The following is a 21,378-nucleotide window of genomic DNA, read 5'->3' on the forward strand; positions in this document are numbered from 1 at the left end:
CTAGTAGCTGATGGTCTGGTGCTCCCAGATTTTAGAGGAGACTGTTTCATACTAATTTTAACAATAAGCTGTATTGAAGAACTTTTTCTCCAGTAGCACTTACAGAAAGGAAGAGAGAAAAGGGAGCAAAGTATTTATATCCTTCAATTAAGTTTGTTTGGCATCCTTATGGACAGCATCACAAGATGAAACTGGGGCAAGAAATACATCAGGTATATTCTAATGTAATTTTTAAAAGAAAACTCATCGAAATTCCTCATTTTATTCCTTTTTTTCCTTGAAATTACAGCAGGTCCTGATCATTTACAATGTTGGCAGCTCCAGGTGTCAGTTAATATTTTCAAGGCTGCATTTATCCAAACCACCGCTAATAATTTTTAGTAGACTTCCTGTGAAAATGTAATCACTAAAGAAATGCAAAAAAAATCATGTCTTCTTGGATCTGTACCATATAAAACACAGTATTGTTAACACACTAGAACTGTCGGATTAGTTTATGGCTGCTGAAACACTGGCCAACTTGGGTACGGGACCCAGAGCTGTGTGGTGTTCGCTGGGGGGGATTGTGTGTCTGCACTGGGGTGCGGAGGTGCACGGGCTTGTAGGGTAGACAATGGTGGGTGTGGAGACACACTTGAAAGCCGTTTTTCCCCTTTCTTGGGACTCACTCGTGCCTGACTAGCGCTGCGGAGCAGGGTTTGCAGGGGTGAAGGGACTGGAGCCGTGCCTTTGACGTGTGCATGCATTTGCAGCTAGGCTGAGGTCAGAGCAGAAGAATGCTGCTGTAATTATGGCTGCAGGCAAGGGCTAAGCATAATGGGAATCGGGGTCTGGCTCAGCCAAAGATTTCCTGTATGATCCTGGTCAAGTCACTTAATTACTTTTGCCTCATTTCTCAGTTGTACAGTGTATATCCTAAGGCTTCAGTTACCTGCCTTGTCTATTTAAATCAAACTCCCTTTGAAGCCAGGATTGTACAATGAGACTATACTGTTAATTGGAGTCTCTGGGTGATAGTGTAATTGTGTGTAGTGTAGTAACAACGTTTCCCTGCAATTTGCATCAGCTTTGCCACTGAATCAGACCTCTGCAATGCTCGCAGTTTCATACTGCTCCTGTTGAATATCAGTGCACAAAACTTAACGCTGACCCATTAAACGTGGGCTAATCTCACTCGAGATTTATCACTGAGTTCACTGAAGTCAAAGGCAGACCTCTCATTATTTTCTGGGGCTGGGGTTTCCCCCTAAATCCCTTCTTACACTGGAGAAATGGAGCGGGAGGCCTGCTACTGTGTCTGCATGTGGTGTCCCTGCATCCCTGGCTGCAGATGCTGTGCGTGGTCTAACGTGGGAACTAGTTGTCCAGCTCGGTTCCACGCAGTTCTTCAGGTTTAGGGTTAGTGGACCTGTGCTCACATGGTGGGAACTGGTTCTGTTACCTAAAGCCTCGAGGTAAGAAGTTAAGAAAAAGTTAAACCAACCCTTGGTTTTTCCCCTTAAGAGTCAGTGTTGTTTTCAAAGCCGCCTTGCAAAATAAATATATAAACAAGTCAAGTTTCATTTGATTTTAAAAGAAACAAGCAGAACACAGAATTAGCAAACTAACCTTTGCCATACAATCTCAGTGACATTTTGAACAGCATTTCATGATTTGGGATGAACTGTTCTGACAGAAATTGCTATTTTGTAACCGTGAATACTGCTGAAATCCAAGCTTATGTAAATATTTTTAAATGGGAGGAACATAGACAACATGTAATGCAAAGTTTAGGCTGATTCTGATGGAGATTGGATCTGCTAGAGTAACTCAGCCGGCTGTGATGGAGTCTATGGTAATTGGGACTGAAGTGAATGGTTAAGAATAGATTGTTTTCATAATTTTGCGTGGTAGCATGCGGTAAGGGAGAAATCCAACCCTGTGTAAAGGGCCTGCATGAATACCATGATTCTCATATATCCCCCTTAAACCCTTCGGAATGGGGCTTAAATGGGAAATTAATCAAAGAAATCAATACAAGGTCAAATGGTGTTTGTTTACCCCTGGACTAGGCAGGAGTGAAAAATTCATTTGCAGTGTAAGTCTATGAAGTTGAGTGGGTTTTGCTGACTTTCAGGATGAATTTGGCTGGGAACCCAAGTGAATAATGAGTAGACACACATTAAGAAAGCTTACGATTTTTTATGGTTTTTGAGGAAAAGCCTCCATTTTTTCCAACATTAGAAATGCATAGGAGTATTCAGGTTCAAAATTTCCTTTTTATTTTTCAAAATGGGAATATTTAATCCATCAGAGGAACCACAGAATTCCTCATATTTAAATATATTTAAAGTGTGTATGTGTATTTTTTCCTTGCCTCAAAAGGAAGGTGGAGCATGGAAGAAGACCTGGAGAATGAGACAAGGTTTTGCCTCTATGAAATGCCCCATCTCAGTCTGGATGCACACTAAGTAGATTCTTAGCTGTCGCCTGACATCTTGTTTCTGCACCTATTTAAATCAGCAGATTTAAAATCTTTGATGGCATGTGAGCAGTTTAACTCTGAAAATAGTATTCTACAGTTTAATACGGCAAAGGTGGGATCTAAAGCTGCAGATAATCTACAGATGCCATTAATCTATGAATTTGTCTTCATACAACTTTTCCACTGCACAAGAACGTTTATAATAAAGGTTCTTCCATCTCTCTGTGTGTGCATATGTGTGTGTATGCATAAAATATACGTGTAGAAGCATCTAAGAATTTGCCAGGTGCACCTTCTATTAATAGCAGGAGAGAATATACCCCAGCTCGCTTTAGCTAAAGGAGCTGTGAGATACTCCCTGTATAATGGGCTAAATCATACAAAGGGTATTCATTAATAAAAGTGAAAATCTAAGTGAATCATAAGTCAGTAAAAGAGCTGTGTAGTTCTCTGTCTTACATGTTTATATGTGCACAGACATGTATCTAGACAGTGTGATGGATTTAATTGCAGTGGTAACTTCCTAAGGTGAAGCCACGTGCAGAGGGAAAGCAGAGGGTATTTGTTGCTAACTCTGAACTTTGGTTTATGAGGTTTCTGTTACAGTCAATGAGGGGAGGTCAGTGCCACCAGAGGATAAACCAAAGTGCCTGAACAAGTTAGGCTACTGACTTCTTTTCTAGGGGCTATATTAAGTGGTGAAAATATTCTCTGAATTTCAGACATGCTAACATTGGTCCTATTTATATCTGCATCATCTGAAAAGGTAGGATCTGTCTGCTATAGGATGAGACAGACACATGGCAGTATTTTCATCTGCTAAGTTTGCTAAAACCCTGACTTGACCGAATAAAGTGTTTTAGTAAGTGTGATGGGTTTCAGAGTCTGTAGCTTGGAATTATTCCTTCTCTTCTTTTCAGTTACGCCAATGCATCTAATAAATTAACAAGTAAAGGGATACCTTAATGCCAAACAAGGAGCCACTGCTTCATGCAATCCATTGACATCTGTAGGTGCTTTTGATGTTGTTGGGAGTTTTGCTCTTGTCTTGAACAGGGCTAGGATTTCTCCTGAGGAGAGTGTTGCCACAAACAAGGACAACTTGCCATTAGTAAAAGCATCTAGACTGATTTGTGTGTGTCTGTAGATTTCCTCTCAGCACTTTTTGAATGTCCGAAGAAGTAAAATAAATGCCACTGATGCATTCATATCCTTTTCAATTTGTGTAACACAAAACAATAGTTTCCACTTCTATTGTGTGATTTATGTTTCCATAATGCACAACTGGTGCTTTGACATGCTGTAGAAGAGAATTTGTTGGACACGGTAATACTGATAGAAAAATGTTCTCTCTATTTAGATGTCATGACTGTTTTCTTTTTCAAGTGAAAATTCTAGTGTCACATACAAATGTTACCTTTTCCCCTGATTATCTTGTACAAAGCTAATAGTTTTGGAATAGATACAGATTTTTAATGCAATGCTATGGTTCTGGTTTATAGAAAAATGGATCAATTACCAAGGCAGGCTTCAAAGAGGGAGACTGCCCTAAGTTATAAATGGCTCAGTCCCTTAATTCTGTCATAATCCTATTTGATATATAGTTCTCAGTGCTGCTGAATCCTTTTAGGGCTCTTTGATCAAGTGAGTACTTTCAAATGTGATGCCTCCTGTCATCTAACCCCCTAAAAATAACACAACTTGCCATTTAATTTCTGGAAACATTAGTTTTCCCTGCTTTTTTTTTTTGCCTTTTTTTTTTTTGCCTTTTTTTTTTTTGGTATAGAAAACAAAAAGCCTGACTTTTATTTTAGCTAATTTAAGGAGAGAAAGAAGGACTAATGGAAACAAGACTTTTTTTTTTTTTTTTTTTTTTTTTATTTATCAGAAGCCCACTTCAATATTCTTGCCTAGGCTGATGGCCTCAGCTCTAGCAGAAACAGGACCAGACCGCTGGTACTTAGGCATCAGCCATTAGATGCTGGTGTTCTAGGCTTCACTGAGGACTTAATTAATTGACAATATCAGATGTGTGAGAGATGCCAGAATGTCAGAGAAAGCTTCTGTTTGCAGCAGTAACAAATGATTTGGCATTTATCTGGGGACACCTTACTGGATGCCTTGAGCTTTAAGAAGCAGATCTCTGTACAGTGCCTCAGGTCTGGCTTTTTTCAGCATCCTGATGAGTCTTTTCCAGATCAGGTCATGGGACTCATTAGATGTGCATGTTTGACATAGATCCTTTTCTTCCTCCCCATTTTTAAAAGAACACCAGGAAATTGTACAGTTACTAAGCCTGAGTTAATATTTTTTATATTATGGTGATGTGGTGCCAGAACTCCTGCTTTTCTGTTGGGCACTATAACTGCTGTAACTGCTAGTCAAAATCCAGCTCTGTAAGGAGGAAAAGTATGCATGCAAATGGAAGGTTTGATATTTGGCATATGAGAAGGTCTTTGTTTTCCTTCTCCTTTGCAACCGCTGCCACTAAGTTGCATTCAGCATTGGTATTTCTCCCTGTAACCGATACGCACCCAGGTAAGCAGATCCATCAACTTAACAAAGGCAACTCAAGAGAGTAAGGGATTGTAGGATCAAATTGTCCAGCGTTGTGCAAGGTTTTCAGCAGTTCCAGTTGGAAATTGGCAGCTCCTGGAGCTACACTTGGCAGTTTCCTGCAGGAGAAGCCTGGTGTGGGGCACCAGAATCACAAGAGGAAAATATAACTCCCACACAGGAATGGCTAGCTCAGCACCTCCTTTTTTGCCCAGCCAGTCATATTTTCCAGGAGATCATTTATACCCTGGAAAGGGAGAACACTGGAGGAGTGTGCTTGAGGTGAGTCTTGCAGACCTCTCACCAATGTGAAATGCATTTGAACTTTGTACTCTTGGAAACTATGGAGCTGTAGGCTCTGTGGGGAGCCATGGCTCACACCACGCACACCCAGCAGTGGTAGCCTGCAGAATTTGGCTTCTTTTCTTACCTTTGCACCTCAGCTCAAAAGCCAGCCTGTTCTTGGCTTACTACACAAGACTGTGAGCTGTCTTCCTGCAGAAGTTTCCCCTTGAAAAGTAAAGAGGATAGGTTAAAGCTTCAATTTAATTGTAAATACTCTTAAAAGGTAGATTAAATGTCTGTACCTGTCCCTTAGATCAATTAGATTCACATATAGCCTTCCAAATGAAGTGATGAGGGCAGGGCACAACAGCCAACTGCCGTCATGATAGAACTAGGCTGGCTTGTAAAGGGGGTATGCAGTGATGCAGCTGCCTGCGGCCGTAGAGGACTGAATGCTTTCTCCCCTAGAAATAGATTATCCCAACCAGTCCATGTTCCTGTTTCAGACCAGCTCTCCCTCAGCATTTAACAAGTAGAACAGACCATCAGAACAGACATAGTTCCAACCTGTTCAGATGTTATTCTGCTTCTGCCTACAGGTTATTGTATGTTCAGCTGGAAACCTGAGCATTTTGAACTCCTGAACCACCATCTGCTCAATCTATACAGTCTGTTTATCAAAGGGTTTAAGTGCACTGTAAGGTCCAAACCATTTTATGGAGCCCTGCCAGCTGAAATGAAATATTAGTTGCTGTATATTTTGAAAAACTGTCACTTTGTAGGCCAAAAGAGCTTGGAGATCCCAGCTGGTAATCAAAGAGCAGTGTCACATTTTTCATGGTTAGGGGCTCTGTTGCTCTCCAGATTCTTTAGAAACTGAACTGATGAATTAGCCAATCAAATTTAGATCTGAATTAAATCCAAAACGCCATCACTGAAGACCTGTATCACCAACAATAACAACCACTGCAAAAAGTCAAGCCTTGTGAAAATAAACACACAAATAAATCATCTCTGCAGGATGTTTAGCTTCACGTTCAGTAAATCCCTCCTTAGAAAACAAAAGCTAAACACAAGTGTGATCTTGCAAGTACTTCCTTCCTAGGTAGAGATGTCCTAATCTGTCACCATTACGACTGGAAGGGGTTTGCTGTTGATTTATGTGGGTTAAATGCTAGGGCTCCTCTCATTCCCCCCAGTCCACAGGGCAGATCACTGTGGGTAAGACAGAAAGCAGGCTTTAGGAGGCTTCAAGCCTTGGTCTTGTAATGCAATTAGTGACATTTAAGTCTGATTCTGCACCTTACTCAGTGCTCTGGCTAATCCAGTTAAGGTTACGCTCTGAGATGTTGCATGCTACTGGAATGGATTGCTGAACCTTAAGCCTGATCTAGCGTCAAGTGAGAAACATACTCTTTTAGACCTTTTATTGCTCTGTGTCTTGTGCTGGCGGGGTGGCAGCAGTGGCTTTCACCAGCTCTGGACTCACGGGAGCCACGTACAGCTTGTCTGAGGATGGGTCAGGTGTGCATGATTTGAGAGCGTGAACAAGGTAGAGGTGATCACCGTGTAACTGAGGTGCCTTTGGAAGGTGCCTTCCCCAGCATCTTCCCAGTTTGGCAGGCCACGTGTCCCGAAGTAGGCATGTGAGTGGGTCCTGGGAGGTAAGAATTGGAGTAAACAAGGGAAACTGTAGTGCTCTCTTCTTTTCCTATATGCTGCTTCTTGCCGTGAACTTCTGAGCTAGCCTGAAGTGTGTGATGTCTACTGCTGTGCTTAGCCCTGCTGACCGGAATGTAACTCCTGGTACTTGGCAGGACCTCTGGAAGATCAGGCCCTGGGGTTTGGAAAGAGGGGGAAGGGGAAAGCAGGATTACTCCTGAGACAAGCTCTGAGCACGCAGCTGTCCTAGCTGAGACACTTGCCAGCCTTCTAAAATAAACCCACTCAAGCCACTCTTTTCTGATCAAAGAATGAAGTGGCTTAAGCTGGATAAAGCCTGTGTTGGTGACAGACTTCACTGGTATGGCCAGCTAGTGTGTTTCCTTCATTTAGAAATGGCTTTTAAGGATTTTGACTTAATTCTTCGGGTCTTAAACATAAGTAGAAAATTCTTATAGTTAATCATACATTTTTCTTTTAATTATGGAGTTTGGCAGCTTTAAAATAGAATACCATCTCTGCAGTGTTTCCTGTAAAATGTTCTATTAAAATGTATTGTTCTATCTTGCATTCCCTTTTTCCTGCAGCCTAGTTTAACACAGGGTAGCTAAAGAGACTACAACAGAGAGCAGTTTGCTCGTTACTTTTCAAGGAGAAATTGTTTCAAGTGAATGTATAACCTCCGGAGCCCTGGAACACATCTGATTTCCCCTCACCTCTGCTGTGACTTGTCCCATGACATGGGACTATCGATAATATATGTATCTTCTTACTGTACTGCTCAGTACATTCTCCTGTAGGTAGATCTGGTTAGAAAGCACTTGAAGTTTCCTTACACATCTCCACTTCCCCAAGGGATCAATGTCTTGATGGATCACATTCAAACACATTCAACATCTCACCGAGGGTGTGTGAAAGGACAACAGAATCACTTTCACTCTATCCATATCCATTTCCTACTGCACTCCCTGTTTTACAACTATTGGCATGCCTGGAGGGAACAGCGCTTCTCAAGGTCATAGGAGGTGGAAAATAGTCACTGTCAAGGTACAGAAACTTTTGAATCAGGATAGCAAAGGCATGACCGTTTTCTAACTCCAAGGAGAACTGAGTGGGATTTGGTGGTGGTAGCAGCGTGTCTGTGTACAGTGGGGTTGTGGTAGGTTGGGGATATTTTAGCCTTTGCAAATAAGGTTAATTGCTTATTTTTAAAAAGGTGATAGTAATCTTTGCGTTTTCAGGCTAAGAATAATTTTCCAAGTTTCTTGACATTGCATTACAGGAGTGAAGGAGAATAAGATTCCAGTGTTACCACATTTCACCCTCACTTTACAGTGGGATCTGTATCTCTGCCTTATAAAAGTGTAGCGTGGTTTCATGCACTGTACACTTGCTGTTTCAACTAAGTAGAGTTGTTTCATTGGTATTAAAAGGAGATTCTGACAGACCATAGCCTGGGAGTGTCCAGCAGTTAACAGTCACTTGTAAGATGAGTTTTTACTGTGACTCTTGTGGGATTGGGAATTAAACTTGAAGCTTCTACATCTAAGATGAGAGCTCCAGCCTGTCGGTTTCAGAGAAAGAAAGGAAGAAGCACATCACTTCCTTGCAGCCTTGAGATGGAGCATCAAGTCCCCATGAACCTATCCTAGCAGAATCTCTCCCAAGTCAAAATGAGGCATTTTGGATCTGCCAAAAGGAATGTTTGTCAGTGTTAATGCAATTCACTTCAGTTATGTGCGTTTGACAGTGAATACAGACTAGGCAAGTGCATGCAGCATCCCATGAGGCATCCAATTACTGCTGGAACTTTCTACCACAGTTTTTTCTATTTTTTTTTTTTTTTAATAGAAAACCTGATTTATGGAATTTTCTGAGAGGAAATTTCATTATTGTCACAAAAATATTCATCCTTCATTGGGAAAAGCAAATGAAGTATTTTGTTTCCACTTGAACTTCTTGAGTTTGTGGTTTTTAGAACCAAATTATGTTTTGGGTCCCACTGACATATAATCTGTTTCTACCCCGACTGCCAGGGTGTCTTACGGGAGTTGTAGTTTTCCAGTGCTGCATGTACCAGAGCACCAAACTTCATCATCGTTAAGCCAACCTTCATTTTCCACAATCTTTAGCTGAACTAGTACTTGTATCACAGGAACCCGCTGACTGTCAGCTGAGTAAGGGGGATCTTTAACTCAGATCTAGTGTCCATATGCCAGAAAGGCCATAATAAACAGGGAACAGCTGATTTTGCTCTGCAAAGACCCGCAGATTTCATAGCCTTGTAAAGGCAGGAACCAGATGTATATTTTAATGAAATTTAATGAATTCAATATAGGCCTGCCAGCAAGGGAGGGAAGCAGAGATGATAGGAACTGAAGTGAGGTATTTGTTCATTTCTTTGCAGAATTTATTGGGTCAAAACCAAGAAATATTTAAGCTGAGCTTTTCAAAGGGATGTAGGTTCCCAACTCCCACAGACAGTCAGGAGCTGTGGGGCATAATCTCTCTTGATTTTTCTGAAAAATTTAAATGGCCTCAATGGCTTTTTTTTTCCCCTACTCTTTTTTGTCCTTGAAGTGCTGTGAAACGTGTGTGGTGCTCATATGTGATGGGTAAATCTTTCTTCCCTGAGAAAGGTGGTTCAGATAATGTATAGCATTGTGCATAACATTCTTAAAGTGCCAGTCCTAGAGCATCTCAAATGTTTCCTTAACTTTAGAAATTTGCCAGATGGGGATGTTTATTTTACTCATTTTACAAACTGGAAAATGAAGAGACCGAATAAACTATAAGTAATCACACAACTGGATCAGAAAGATACTCTGGATTTCCCAGTAGATTTATTTTTCATGTGTTCTGTTACCATTGGCTCAAATGTATTTTATAGCAGTGATAGCATTCCCATTAGTGCATGACTTGGATGGTGGTAGGTTCCATACAGATTAATAAAGAAGTGGTGTTTCTGCGCAGGCTTCATAGCCTGAGAAGATCACTGCATACTGTATGTGAGGAGAACTGCTTAAAATCAGCCTGCCTCTTCTTGTGTGGAAGGTGACACTTCAACACGTTCGGCTTTGCCCAACTTACACTTTTTTTTTTTTTTTTCACTTTGCAAGTGATATTTTGTAAATATTTGTCAATTTGCCAATGTTTGTGCCTCTTGCAGCCTTGAACAAAGCTTGTTACTGTTAGTGAACATATCTGCCTTTCTTGGCATTTTTCCATTTAATTCTTAGGATTCTGTATGTTTTTAACATACTAAAAATAAATTCTTATTGCCGTTAATTCTGTTGACCCTTATATCCTTTTACCTCTCTTATCAGTTTTCTACAAATCTTAGTTTTTCGGTTTTATCTGTAGTTTTCAATTCTCTTCCCCTTTCCACCCCTATTTGTTATCTATTTTATTTATACATACTTAGCATTTATAAATAGCTGCTTTTTCTTCTTCCTCCATTTTACCCACTGGCTCCTTCTTTCCTAATTGTGTCCTTGTGAGGTAATTAATAATGCTTTCAGTATCAGTCACAACTTTCTTTTTACATTCTTTCTACTACTGTAAGTGGCAAGGTTGGTTTAGCCAATAACTTCACAAAAGCAGCCAGATCCTGGGCAAGTGAAGGACCAGGACAGAAAGAAATCTAAAAATGTCTTTTACATTTGACTCCACTCTTACTCCATCCGAATGCCCTAGGATGGTGACTGACAAATTTCCACTTGTCCTTAGGATGACTGAGGTAGATATAAATAAACCACAACATGTGACCTAGCAAGGAGTGTGAGGGGTTGAAATCCCATCCCAAATAATCAATCCCACTGCAATTTCCTAAGTAAGATTGGAGAAGGGATAAGAGTCAGCTGTACTGAGCAGCAGTGATTAGCCTCATTTACCCCGAATTGCCTAGGAATGATGAGGTTGTATAATTGTCTAAGTGACCAGCTGAGCAAAAGCATTGGAGGGAGGGGATGGAATGAAGGTCTGGGTTTGTTTCTAGGTGATAGAAAGCAGTTGGCCACAAACTGTGCAACTCTAGAGTTTCTGTTCAAATTGCTACTAGTTCATTGCCTGTTCAGTGCAGAAATTTTGTGAATGGAAGGGGCAGCTCTTTGCTCAGCAATTTACTATTTTTTTTTTTAAATTTTCTGCCATATTCTTGCAATAGCCCTTGGTTTTTGTTCTCAAATGGAGACCTGCAGGTTTCTGTGTTGAGTTCTTGCAAGCAGAATTAAAAGCACTCTTAGGTTAGACTGAGACTAAGAGAAGCAGGGTAACCTCAGCCTCATGTCTAGGATGCTGCTCGCTCACCTTGTGGAAAAGTAACGTATGCTTTGGATTGAGAAACAGACTCGCATTAGGGGACCTGGCAGCAGAGTAGCAGGTGTGTTGCTCACTACAAATGAGTTCCCCTGGCAGCGCTATGTGGGGATGTGTGCCTACTGCTGATCAGTACTTTGCCTGGCTCGAGCTGATTCTATCAGGCTTTGCTTTTCTGAACACTTAAAATCAATATAAATTAATAAAAAGAAACCTAACAGCCCATAAACAACATTAGCTATGGAGCTGCTAAAATGCAAGCAGTCAAACTATATTTAATCCACTTTCTCACATCAGTGCTGTGCAAGGGTGCATATTTAAAATGCTACTATTAAATTAGTAACAGATGTTGCTCAAAGGAAATAATAAATGATTCTTATAGAGAGTTATTTTGGAGGAGGCTTCTTTGGGGCCATCGGAAGAAGTCAGCTGGGCCCTATGCGTGCACCAACCGCTCAGTGCAGAGTGACTCTGAACTGTGTGCGTGGTCAGGCCTGACTCCTGCAACCAAGAGTCCTCCTTTGGCAAGACACAGCCGGGCCGGCTGAGCCCTGCAGGTGCTCAGACCAGCGCTGTGCTGGCACCTGGCTGTTCGGGCCACTTTTCAAGTTGTCAGAAAATGGACCGAAGTTCATTATTACTCTGAGATCCATTTGTTCCCAACTCAGCCCCTGTCTGTGGCTTCAAGATAGCATCTTTGTAGTTCTCTGAAGTTCACTGAGATGTCCGTGCTTCTGGTAAAATAACAGTGTTTAATACTAAATGATATATCCATGTTCTTTGGGAAGCATATCCTCTTGTAGGGCTCATTTCAGTACAGTCCCTACTTCCAGTGTTACAATTTCTTCCTTGCTTTGTGTGCCCAACTTGTCTGGTCTGACATAATTGTCCAGTTTTAATTATTTTATGAGTTCTGGCATAATTTAGTACAGTGCTGAAGTATTTCCTTTCTGCTTCATTTCTGTAGAGACACAGAGTGATCCCCTCTCCAGTCCTAAGACTCAGCCTGGTCACTCAAGTTCCAGGGAGCTTCTGAAAGCACAAGTCTATGCCTCAGTTGCAGCACCCAAAAAGTGAGTAAAAACATGTGTTTCCTTTGTGCCACACAGAAGAAGTGCTACATTTTGGTTTAGACACGGAGTGGAGCATCTGCCCTGCAGCCTCAGTGTCACAGGTCTGGAGATGGCAAGGAAAGGGTGAAGGAAGGCTATGGCTATACTTCATACACCTCTGTGGAGAGCTTCCACAAGCACTAAACTTTGATGCAGAATACTCACAACCTTGCTACCCTGTCCTACTGCAACTCTGGTGTCTCAAAGGAACCTGAAACCAGTATCTTGACTGGTTAGGACCTCCCTGCACAGAAGAGCTGTATAGAGAACAGGGAGAAGCTGAGAACACCTACTAGGACAGCAGGTTTGAGGTTGGCTTTTGGTTGAAGCAGAGACGAGGCTTTCTCCTCAGTAGGCTATGTTTCAGGAAAACATCCTTCCTTCTGCTTCCAGTAGATAGGCACACGCACATTTAGACCTCTCTTCTTTCTCTTACACATGTGTGGGTGGGTTATATACATATATATACCTATATACCATAACCACCCACCCCTCTTCCTATTATAATGTTTTTTAAACATTTGTGTTTATACAGCATCTTGTAAAGAATTAAGAAGTTCATAATTATTTATAAAGTTAATACTTATAATGAAAAGGCTGCACTTTGATGTCTGTATATGTTTTCTAAGCTAGGATGACCTATATTGTAGAGGTATTATGTGTACTAGGTGATGCAGGGATTGGCTTGGGAATTACCCATGTTTAATGAACACTAAAATTAGAATTTGACTGAAATCCACATAAATGGCTCGACAGCAAGTTCGACTGCCCCTGGGGAGCTGTGGGCAGCTCAAATTTACCCACAGGCATTTTTGAAAATGTTTTTTTTGAATCAGCATACTGTGCTTTTTGGAGCAGAGAGTGCAGCTCGCACTTTAAACTCCCTTCTCTTCACCTTGTCCCCCATTTTGGTGTTGAAAAGTCCTCCATGGAGAATAGAGCATGAAGTATGTTGCAGGTACAATACACTACACTGATACTTTTTTGCAGTTCTTGCCATGGGAAGTCATCTTCTTTCCCTACTCACTGGCCTTGTTGCTTGGACTCTTGCTATTTTGATTTCCAAATACTTGGTGTCTTCTGTAGGTATTTGTACTTTGGATAGTGCAAAACCTGGTCTAACTGTTTTGTATCTTGCTGTCCACCATACTGCAACACTGAAAGCATGCAACCACAGTGAATCCTAGCTTTCAGAGATGAGGGCTTGTTTAGTTTTCATGTTAGAGGCTTGTTCTCTGACTCTGGGGAAAGGTAAATCTACCTGCTGTGCCTTTCTTATACCATAGGAAAGGGGTTTAATTATCCTTTAGGAAGCCTGTTTATATCGTGACTACTAGTTCCCAGTCACTGAAGGAAAAAAGATTACTGAAGGAATAATATCAGTACTTCCCACTTTTCACAGGCCTGGGAAAAAAGGTGAGTCTTACTTGCCTTGCATCACCCCAGATGTGGAGCCAAGAAACATGTTATTTCTGTTCAGGAAGGATGAGCAGATGCAGGTAGTCCTTTACTCCTTTCGCTTTGTGCCAGCAGCTAACTGGGGACGCCAAGCTGTGCCATGGCCATGACTTTGGGGTGTCTGGGCCATATGTGACAGGACAACAGACCCCTTGGCTTTTGCTGCAGAGCCAGGCAGAAGTGGCTAGAGTTTATGGCCTGTTTAATTCGCGGCCCAGTTGTGCAAGTGGAAAAATATTGCAATTATATTTGTTGCCCACAGTCAGTGTGAGAATTCTTCATAAGATTCAAGGAGAAAATTGCTAATTTAAGAAGCCAGCCTTCTTCCAGAGAAGATCTTCAGGAAAATGCATATCCCAAATCACAAGGGGAATACATCATTTTATTGGTGGATTCATCTGTATGACTTAGGTTTGTCTTAAGAGACATATATCTCCTTTTAGGATGTACCTTTAAGGAAGCTCTAGGTAAAATGGAAAATGATAAGTCTGATTTTGAGCTGTTTTATTGGGGTTTGTGACATGACATGGCTGTAAAGAAGTCGGTCCACCACTGCCTTCTTAATTGGCATACTCTGGATTTGTTTTTGTGCAGCTTTATGCTTCTAAGCCTAAACTGTAGCCCAGCCTTTTAAAACTTAAGTCTACATTGTTGCTTTTCTCTTTCTCTCTCTCTTTTTTCTCCTTCCCTCTTTTCCACTCTTCTTTCTGTTTCTCTTCCCCTCCCCTTCTTTCTCCCTTTCTTCTTCTCTCACACCCTTTCTCTCTTTTCTCTCTTTCTCTCCCCAATTTTGTCTTGCCTTATAGCTGTAGGATGTTGGCTGGAAACAGACAAGTCCTTTTATTTCTTTTGACTGCTTCTGCAAAGCTTGATGGGGAATTTACATAATCAATGAGGTAACCCTGTCACCCCAAACATGGAGTCTTTAAAGAGAATAGTTTTATGCAAATTAGATATCGATGGTGTAATGATTAATTGGCCCCAAGCCTTTGTTAATATGCAATTGTTGTAGTGTAACATGCATTTGTAATTATTTTGGTTTGGTTGTTCAAACAAGTGGTGGGCACTTAATTGCTTGCAGCAATTGAAGAGACAGGGTATCAGAGAGAAAAACAAAGGGCTGGTTAACTAGTTATCTGATAAAATGTTAGATTTCCTTTGTGTATATTGTGTTACAACGGTCAGATTCTTAGGTGATAAAAATCAGTGCAACTCTCTAGGAGGATATAGAACTATTCTGACTTCCAGCAGCTGAGGATGTGATTTGAAATGTTCTTAAAGTCAGATTTCAGTGTAGTATTTGATGGTCATCTGGGAGTTAGGATGGTGAGCTGTGTTGTTTATTGCTGTTGGTTATTATTGAAAAGAAACCACTTTGGTTCCAAAGGTTACAATGAGTTGGAAGTATGCCTTACTGAGAAGCTGCTTGGAAGACTGTTTCAAGCAAACAAATAAGTATCTGAGCTGCTTTACATTCTCCAAGGTGCTTATCTGCTCTGTGAGGCTTTTCAGCTAGTTTGATACCTGTTTTCCATTCCTTTTGCCTCTAGATCTGCATTTAGCAGACAGGGAAAAAAGCCTGTGTATTTGGAGGTGAAGAATACTACATCTCCGTAAATGTACTTAAGCTATTGACTGTGTTAGTCTTCTGTAGCATATGAATTTATTACATTTTTGCTTAAAAAGTACTTCAAAGTTGTGAAGTTTGTCTCCTAGGACAAAGATAATTTGGAGGGGATAGCAGAGGGATCCACCTAGGAACGAAAAGGAAGCAGCTGAGTATTAATAAGATCTAAAATGAGTTTTTTTAATAATTATATGTATAAATATGAACTCTGTATATAATTATGTAATTATAATTGCATTATATAGTTATTATACCTACGTAGCAATAGGGCATGAGGATAGAAGCTAAAATACAGAATAGAGAAAGGAATGGGAGTGAGTAGAATGTAACAGAGCCTTTTTGACAGTCAGCAAGATGTTATTTGACTTAGCAACAGAAAACAGAATAACTTAGAAAAGATACATTTTTTGTCCTTTATTCCAGCAAATGAGACACTGGGAGTGGGAGGACTGTGTATGTACTCTGGGTACACTGTTACTCTATGATACGTACTCTATGATATGCTGTTAGGAAGCTGAGGGTGCAGTCTTTGAGGTTCCTCATTCCTGCTTTGGTCTATTGTCTCCCTGAAGCTCTATCCCAAATTCCTACGATATACAGCTTATTCTTGGTCACTCAAGTGGTACAAAATCCAAGGAGAACCTGCAGTCCAATTACATCTCATTTAATAGGGCGTATTACGATATGTATGTGTTGTCCTGAAGTTGGTGCCGGAGTGTAAAATAAAATCTGGTTTTAAAATAAGTTTTTTGCATGGTAAAAATGAATATACATTTTTCTGCAAATGATTGTTATAGAGTTGCTAATGAGATCCATTTTTTTAAAAATTAATTGTATTATTGCTAGGAGAAGGAAATGTAGAACTTTACTTTCAATTGCTTATGAATTCTCTTACATTACTTTTGTTTGAACCTACTTATGATCATGGGGATTAATTTTACAGATCCACTCTGTTAACGCCCTTTGACCTAACAGTCAAGTATAAAATGTGTCCTGTCTTCTTTTGTATAATATCTACTCTGCTTCTCAAATATGAAAATACCATTTAAACTCATAACAAATTCAGTCTTTAAATGTAGACCTAAGAGGCAAGACAACAAATGAATGCTCAGATCATCTATATAAAGAGTTTAAGCAGATGTCTCTGATCATTTCATTCACTGAGACACATTGGTAGCAAATGGTTTTAATTTGAAATTGAATGTGCTAAAAAGCTGCTCAGAACTGATAAAGCTCAATCATTACTCTGTGCAGCAACATCTTCTTTACCACCCATTTGAACCTCAGGGAAGTAGGCAGTCTTTCTTACGTTTGGATACATCAGCTACAAATGCTACACCAAAACTTTTAATTCCTCTCAACAGAGGAGAAGTTAAGTATGTAAGGAAGAAATGATGCCTTGAGTTGCTAGGAAGGTTGAGTCAAAGACAAAGTAAAAGAAAGCCAGGCTAGATTTTGACCTGCAGATCCTGAACTGGTCATATTTTCACTGTAAGAGAAAGTAGTACCAAGTGGCCCAAAGTAATTACAGATTTTAAGAGGGAACTTCACAGGCTCCTCTTGAATTCATCACTGATCATCATGAACACCATGGACTGTCAGCTAATTTCTCAGCCAGTGGGCAGCTTGTTCAGTAAATCCTTTGTAATCTTTTTCTATACAGCCAGTGATAAGAAACAAAAAAACCTCCCCTTATCTAGTAGTTAATAATAATATCTAGTAGTTGAGAGGCAGCTCAGCTAACAACCAGAGGAAGTATGCAACACTGGCCAGTATTACAGAAATCAATATCTGTTTAAAAAAAAAAGAAATAATTAAAAACAGTCGCAAAGGTAGCAAGAATCCCAGCATCTCCCAGCTCAGACATGATATTAGAAAGTAAAGAAACATTAGAAATGTCAGAAAAAACCCCAATCTGATGCAAGTTGGGTCAGGGGACAAGAATGTCCAGGAAGAAATAAAGTCACAAATTTGCACACAAGTGATTGCATTTACCAGTTTAAATGAGATCTGGTAATAAAAAATGTACATCTTGATAACCTAAAAACCAAATGATGCCTCTTCAGCAAAAAGAAAATTCTATCTTTACGTGCAAAGGTGAAAGCAGGAGATCCAGCAGCAGAATAGCCAATTCCAGATTTCTACAGCAGCAAGCGTCTCAGGAAATGACTAAATATTGAGTGAACAAATGCTAAGGGAGGTTTCCATGCCAAAAGCAGACTTTCAGGTAGCATTTCATTGCATTATGTGTCTTGTGTGCCACTCGGTGCAAAGAGGCTGTAGCTGGGTCATCCCTAGACTCCAAGCAAGGAATCTCCTTGTCTCAGGAGACATCCCTGTGTGTAAAATTGTCCTGGGGAGCAGACACAGCTGTTTGTCACAGCTCCGGTTGTTTCTGAGGCTAAGGCCTATTAAGAACACCAAATTTTAATGCAGCATTTTTAGACTAAATGCAATGTATATGCATAAATTGCATCCTAGAAAGGATATAATGAACATGTCTATCTCGGGCCATAATCTGTAAAGAATCCCCAGTCCTATCTTAGAGAGAGTACTGTGCATCTGAAAAAATGTTATTGGAGGGAATGAAGTCTCTCAGTTTACACTGGCCCAGAAAACCTAATCCACAGTCTTTATATAATCTAACATTGCACACATATTTAAATTATCATATTTAATTTTAAACAGTATATTATTTATCCCTAAGAATGTTTGTAGGATAAATAAAAAATTTGCATGATAAAGCAGATGAGCAATTCAGAGATGTTCTGGTGTCTTGGGTAAATTTGAATCTAAGCAGGTATTGTTATGCATTTTATAGAAATGTACATTGAAAGAACTTTCTTTAAGTATTATACCAATACCCCAGAACAGTTATAAAAATTTAAGCTTCATAAACTGATTAACTTGTGTTTTCTTAATACTGTTGTAGTTTATAGAAGCTGAAATGTTTTATTATTATTATTCTTTGAAATCGTGTTCTCTTCAACTTCTCCATCAAACTTCACAGAGATGCTTATGAGTAAGTTACAGAATAAACCCCAAGAGAAATGTTTCTCAGTGGAAACATGGACACAGTATTTACTATGGCAATAAGATACACTCAACTCCAATGCCACACTTCTAATCAAAATGACAGCACCTCACCTACCTGGAACATAAGGTATGAGGATGCCAACTCTATCATCAATCTTTGGTTATATTTCATCAGAACAGGTCTTTTGTCTGTCCTTAAGATAGTCTACGGAACTACAATAATTACTAAAACAAACCCATATATATTGCTTTCTGCTAAAAGGGTAGTGACAGGTTTTCATGTAAAATCAATCTCAAGATTAAACAAAAAATCATTATAATAAAAGAAGAAAGATAATTTATATAACTGTTTATGTGAAGGTGGTACAGAAAAATTATCCTTTCTGTTCACACTCTTAACTAGCTCTATAGGAAATATGTGCAGTGTGTGGTCAAATTGTTTAAAATGCCAGACTGTCATCTCCCTGAGGCAGGCTGGTTGTGTCTTTGTTTTTGTCACTGTAGCTATTAAAAAACTTAGATAGCCTGGAGAGCTAATGAAGATGAGAGTATTGTGAAGTTCACTGTGGCAAAGATCCACAATGGTAATGAAAGGAACGAAACTGGGAGTGGGAAGTAAATTCCAACTGCAATTTGTTTTTTCCTTTATTTTCAAACTCACAAAACTAAACTTGCATAGCTGCTTTCGTCGCATCCCGCTGACCAGTAAATTCTGCAGCACAGAATCAGGAATGCTGTGACTGCTGAGCACTTTGTGGCTGCCTGAAAGAGCAAGATCCTGCTGGTCTGTGTAGAGTATTGCAAAGCAGTGGTAGCAGGCATGACCTCTGTAATGCTGGGACTCGAGTGTGCTGCTTGGGGCAGCAGGCAATGTTTGGACCCCTTTCAGTTAGTTCATTGTGATTTTCCTGGCAGGTAGAAATACAAAATGACTGATTTAGTCCATTTTTCCAAGGAGAAATGGGAGGAACAGTAGTTCAGGCAATGGATATAGCAGTATCAGCATATGTAGAGTAGATTATTTTAGCTTTTTCCACCAGAGACATTCTCCTCGGGGCTGTCTTTCAGAAACACAACAGTGTGAAAAGCATGCGTTCTGCGCTAAGATTTGCTGTATCCCCATGCGTTCTCATACAACAGAGAAACCCGTGATCCTGTTAGAAAGTTACCTGCTGGGCCGAATCCAAAGGTGACATCTGTGGTATTGTAAATTATACGTTGGTAGGAGTGTCTAAGGGACTCTAAATTGGTGGAAGTTAAAGCAGCTATAAACAGCGACCTATTTTGACATAAACTTCTACCCTTTTATTAGCTGCTTTCTGCACTTCCTCCCTACCAGTTTCCCACTGCATAACACGAGGAGGTTGAGAGTCCTTCTGGCTTCAGCTGTCTCTGAAGCTGGTAATTTGCCTGGCCGTACACCTCACCTTTGGTGGCATCCCTAGGAACTGGTGTCAGTCCACGGCCTTCACCACTCCCAAAGGGCCTGAGGGGGATTTGCTTTGGCAGGAAGCTCTCAGGGCAGGAGTACCCACTTGTTAAACTGCAACACAGACTCTGCTGGTAATACAGAAGGTGGACACATCATTGCAGAGCCTGCCTGTAATAATTTGCTCTTGCTGCGGAGAAAAAATGTAACTGCATCCATTATGGTGAACACAGAGTAGGAGACTAAGCATTTAGTTTCTGATGGATGACTGTGTAGATGTTATAAATGTTAGAATGGTTGCAGCAATAATGATTCTGTGTTGTCCAAGAGGTTGCATTAATTTAATGAGATTTGTACTGGAGTGTGAGATGACCTGCCTCTACACAATGTCTTAAGCAGCCAACGTGCGTTGGAGGTGTACAAGAGAGAGGAGGTGGGGGGGTGTCTGTCTTTTTTTACTTCATAGACAATAAATTCTAGATCAAAGCAAAAACAAGCAATGATATGTGTAATTTTTTAACAGAAACTCTATAAATATTCAGTGCTGCTGTTTGGCAACATTAAGAAATCACTGAAAAATGCAGTCATTGCTAAATGTGTTCATTTGAGAGGTTTGCTGTTACAAATGTGAATCTTCAAAGGCCGTGAAACTTAACAATAGCTTTTCAGTATTAGACAGAGAGTTAATTATAACATCTATCACACAAGCAAGGTAACTAAAACAAATCTGTATACCTCTTTAGTTTCCGGCTTGTTGAGTGAATGCTGTCAGAAGGAATTTGCCTCAATGCATGTGCTTGGTGATGTTATCAAAGTGTCTGTCAGGGAGAGCACTTTAATACTGTTCAGAGGCCTGAGCGAGCGCATGGGGATTGGCAGAGACAGTGACAGAGGTGACTACGGTAGGTCCTGACAGTTTGAATACAGAATTATATAGTGCAGTGACAAAGTGTTCAGTTTATTTAGACTGGGGAACACGATGTGCAGGAGACAAAGGAGAAGCAAAGAAAAGGTTAAGTTACTGAAATTTTAATTGAGCTCTGAGTGACTGTTTTTGAATAATTGGTTGTGTCAAAACGTAATGATTACTGGCTTGGGAAACTGCAGCCTTTCACCCTTAGGTCACTGGCTCAAATCTGGACTGTGCTGGTTGTAATGACTGATGTTCAATACCAGCTAATGTGAAATGAATTGCTGATCTCTGCCCAGCTTCTACTGGATAAGCATCTGCATCACCAACAGCGTGTGCTGGGAGTCTCGGCAAAGGCAGCATCCAGAAGTAATCTCCTCCTTTTTATGTAAGTTTCCTGCTGAGAACTGGTTGTCTAGTATGTGAGACCTTGCACTACTGCTGCAGTAGCTTTATTAATGCAGTTGAAAGATGAGAACTTTGTTTTTCAGTGTTTTCTGCCTGGCAACTTTTGTGTGCATT

At 40.3% G+C, this 21,378-nt stretch overlaps 1 long non-coding RNA gene across 1 annotated transcript in view; it reads left to right on the forward strand.

The window, feature by feature from the left end:
• LOC141929885 (uncharacterized) overlaps positions 1 to 12,310 on the forward strand; it is a 229,434-nt gene extending 217,124 nt beyond the window's left edge. Inside the window, exon 4 of the long non-coding RNA XR_012625129.1 lies at positions 12,252 to 12,310. This is a non-coding gene — a long non-coding RNA (uncharacterized LOC141929885). The remainder of the gene's footprint in view (positions 1 to 12,251) is intronic.
• Positions 12,311 to 21,378: the final 9,068 nt, after the last annotated feature.

The sequence above is a fragment of the Strix aluco genome, chromosome 14 (genome assembly GCF_031877795.1).
Source record: "Strix aluco isolate bStrAlu1 chromosome 14, bStrAlu1.hap1, whole genome shotgun sequence".
In the NCBI taxonomy this organism is placed as follows: domain Eukaryota; kingdom Metazoa; phylum Chordata; class Aves; order Strigiformes; family Strigidae; genus Strix; species Strix aluco.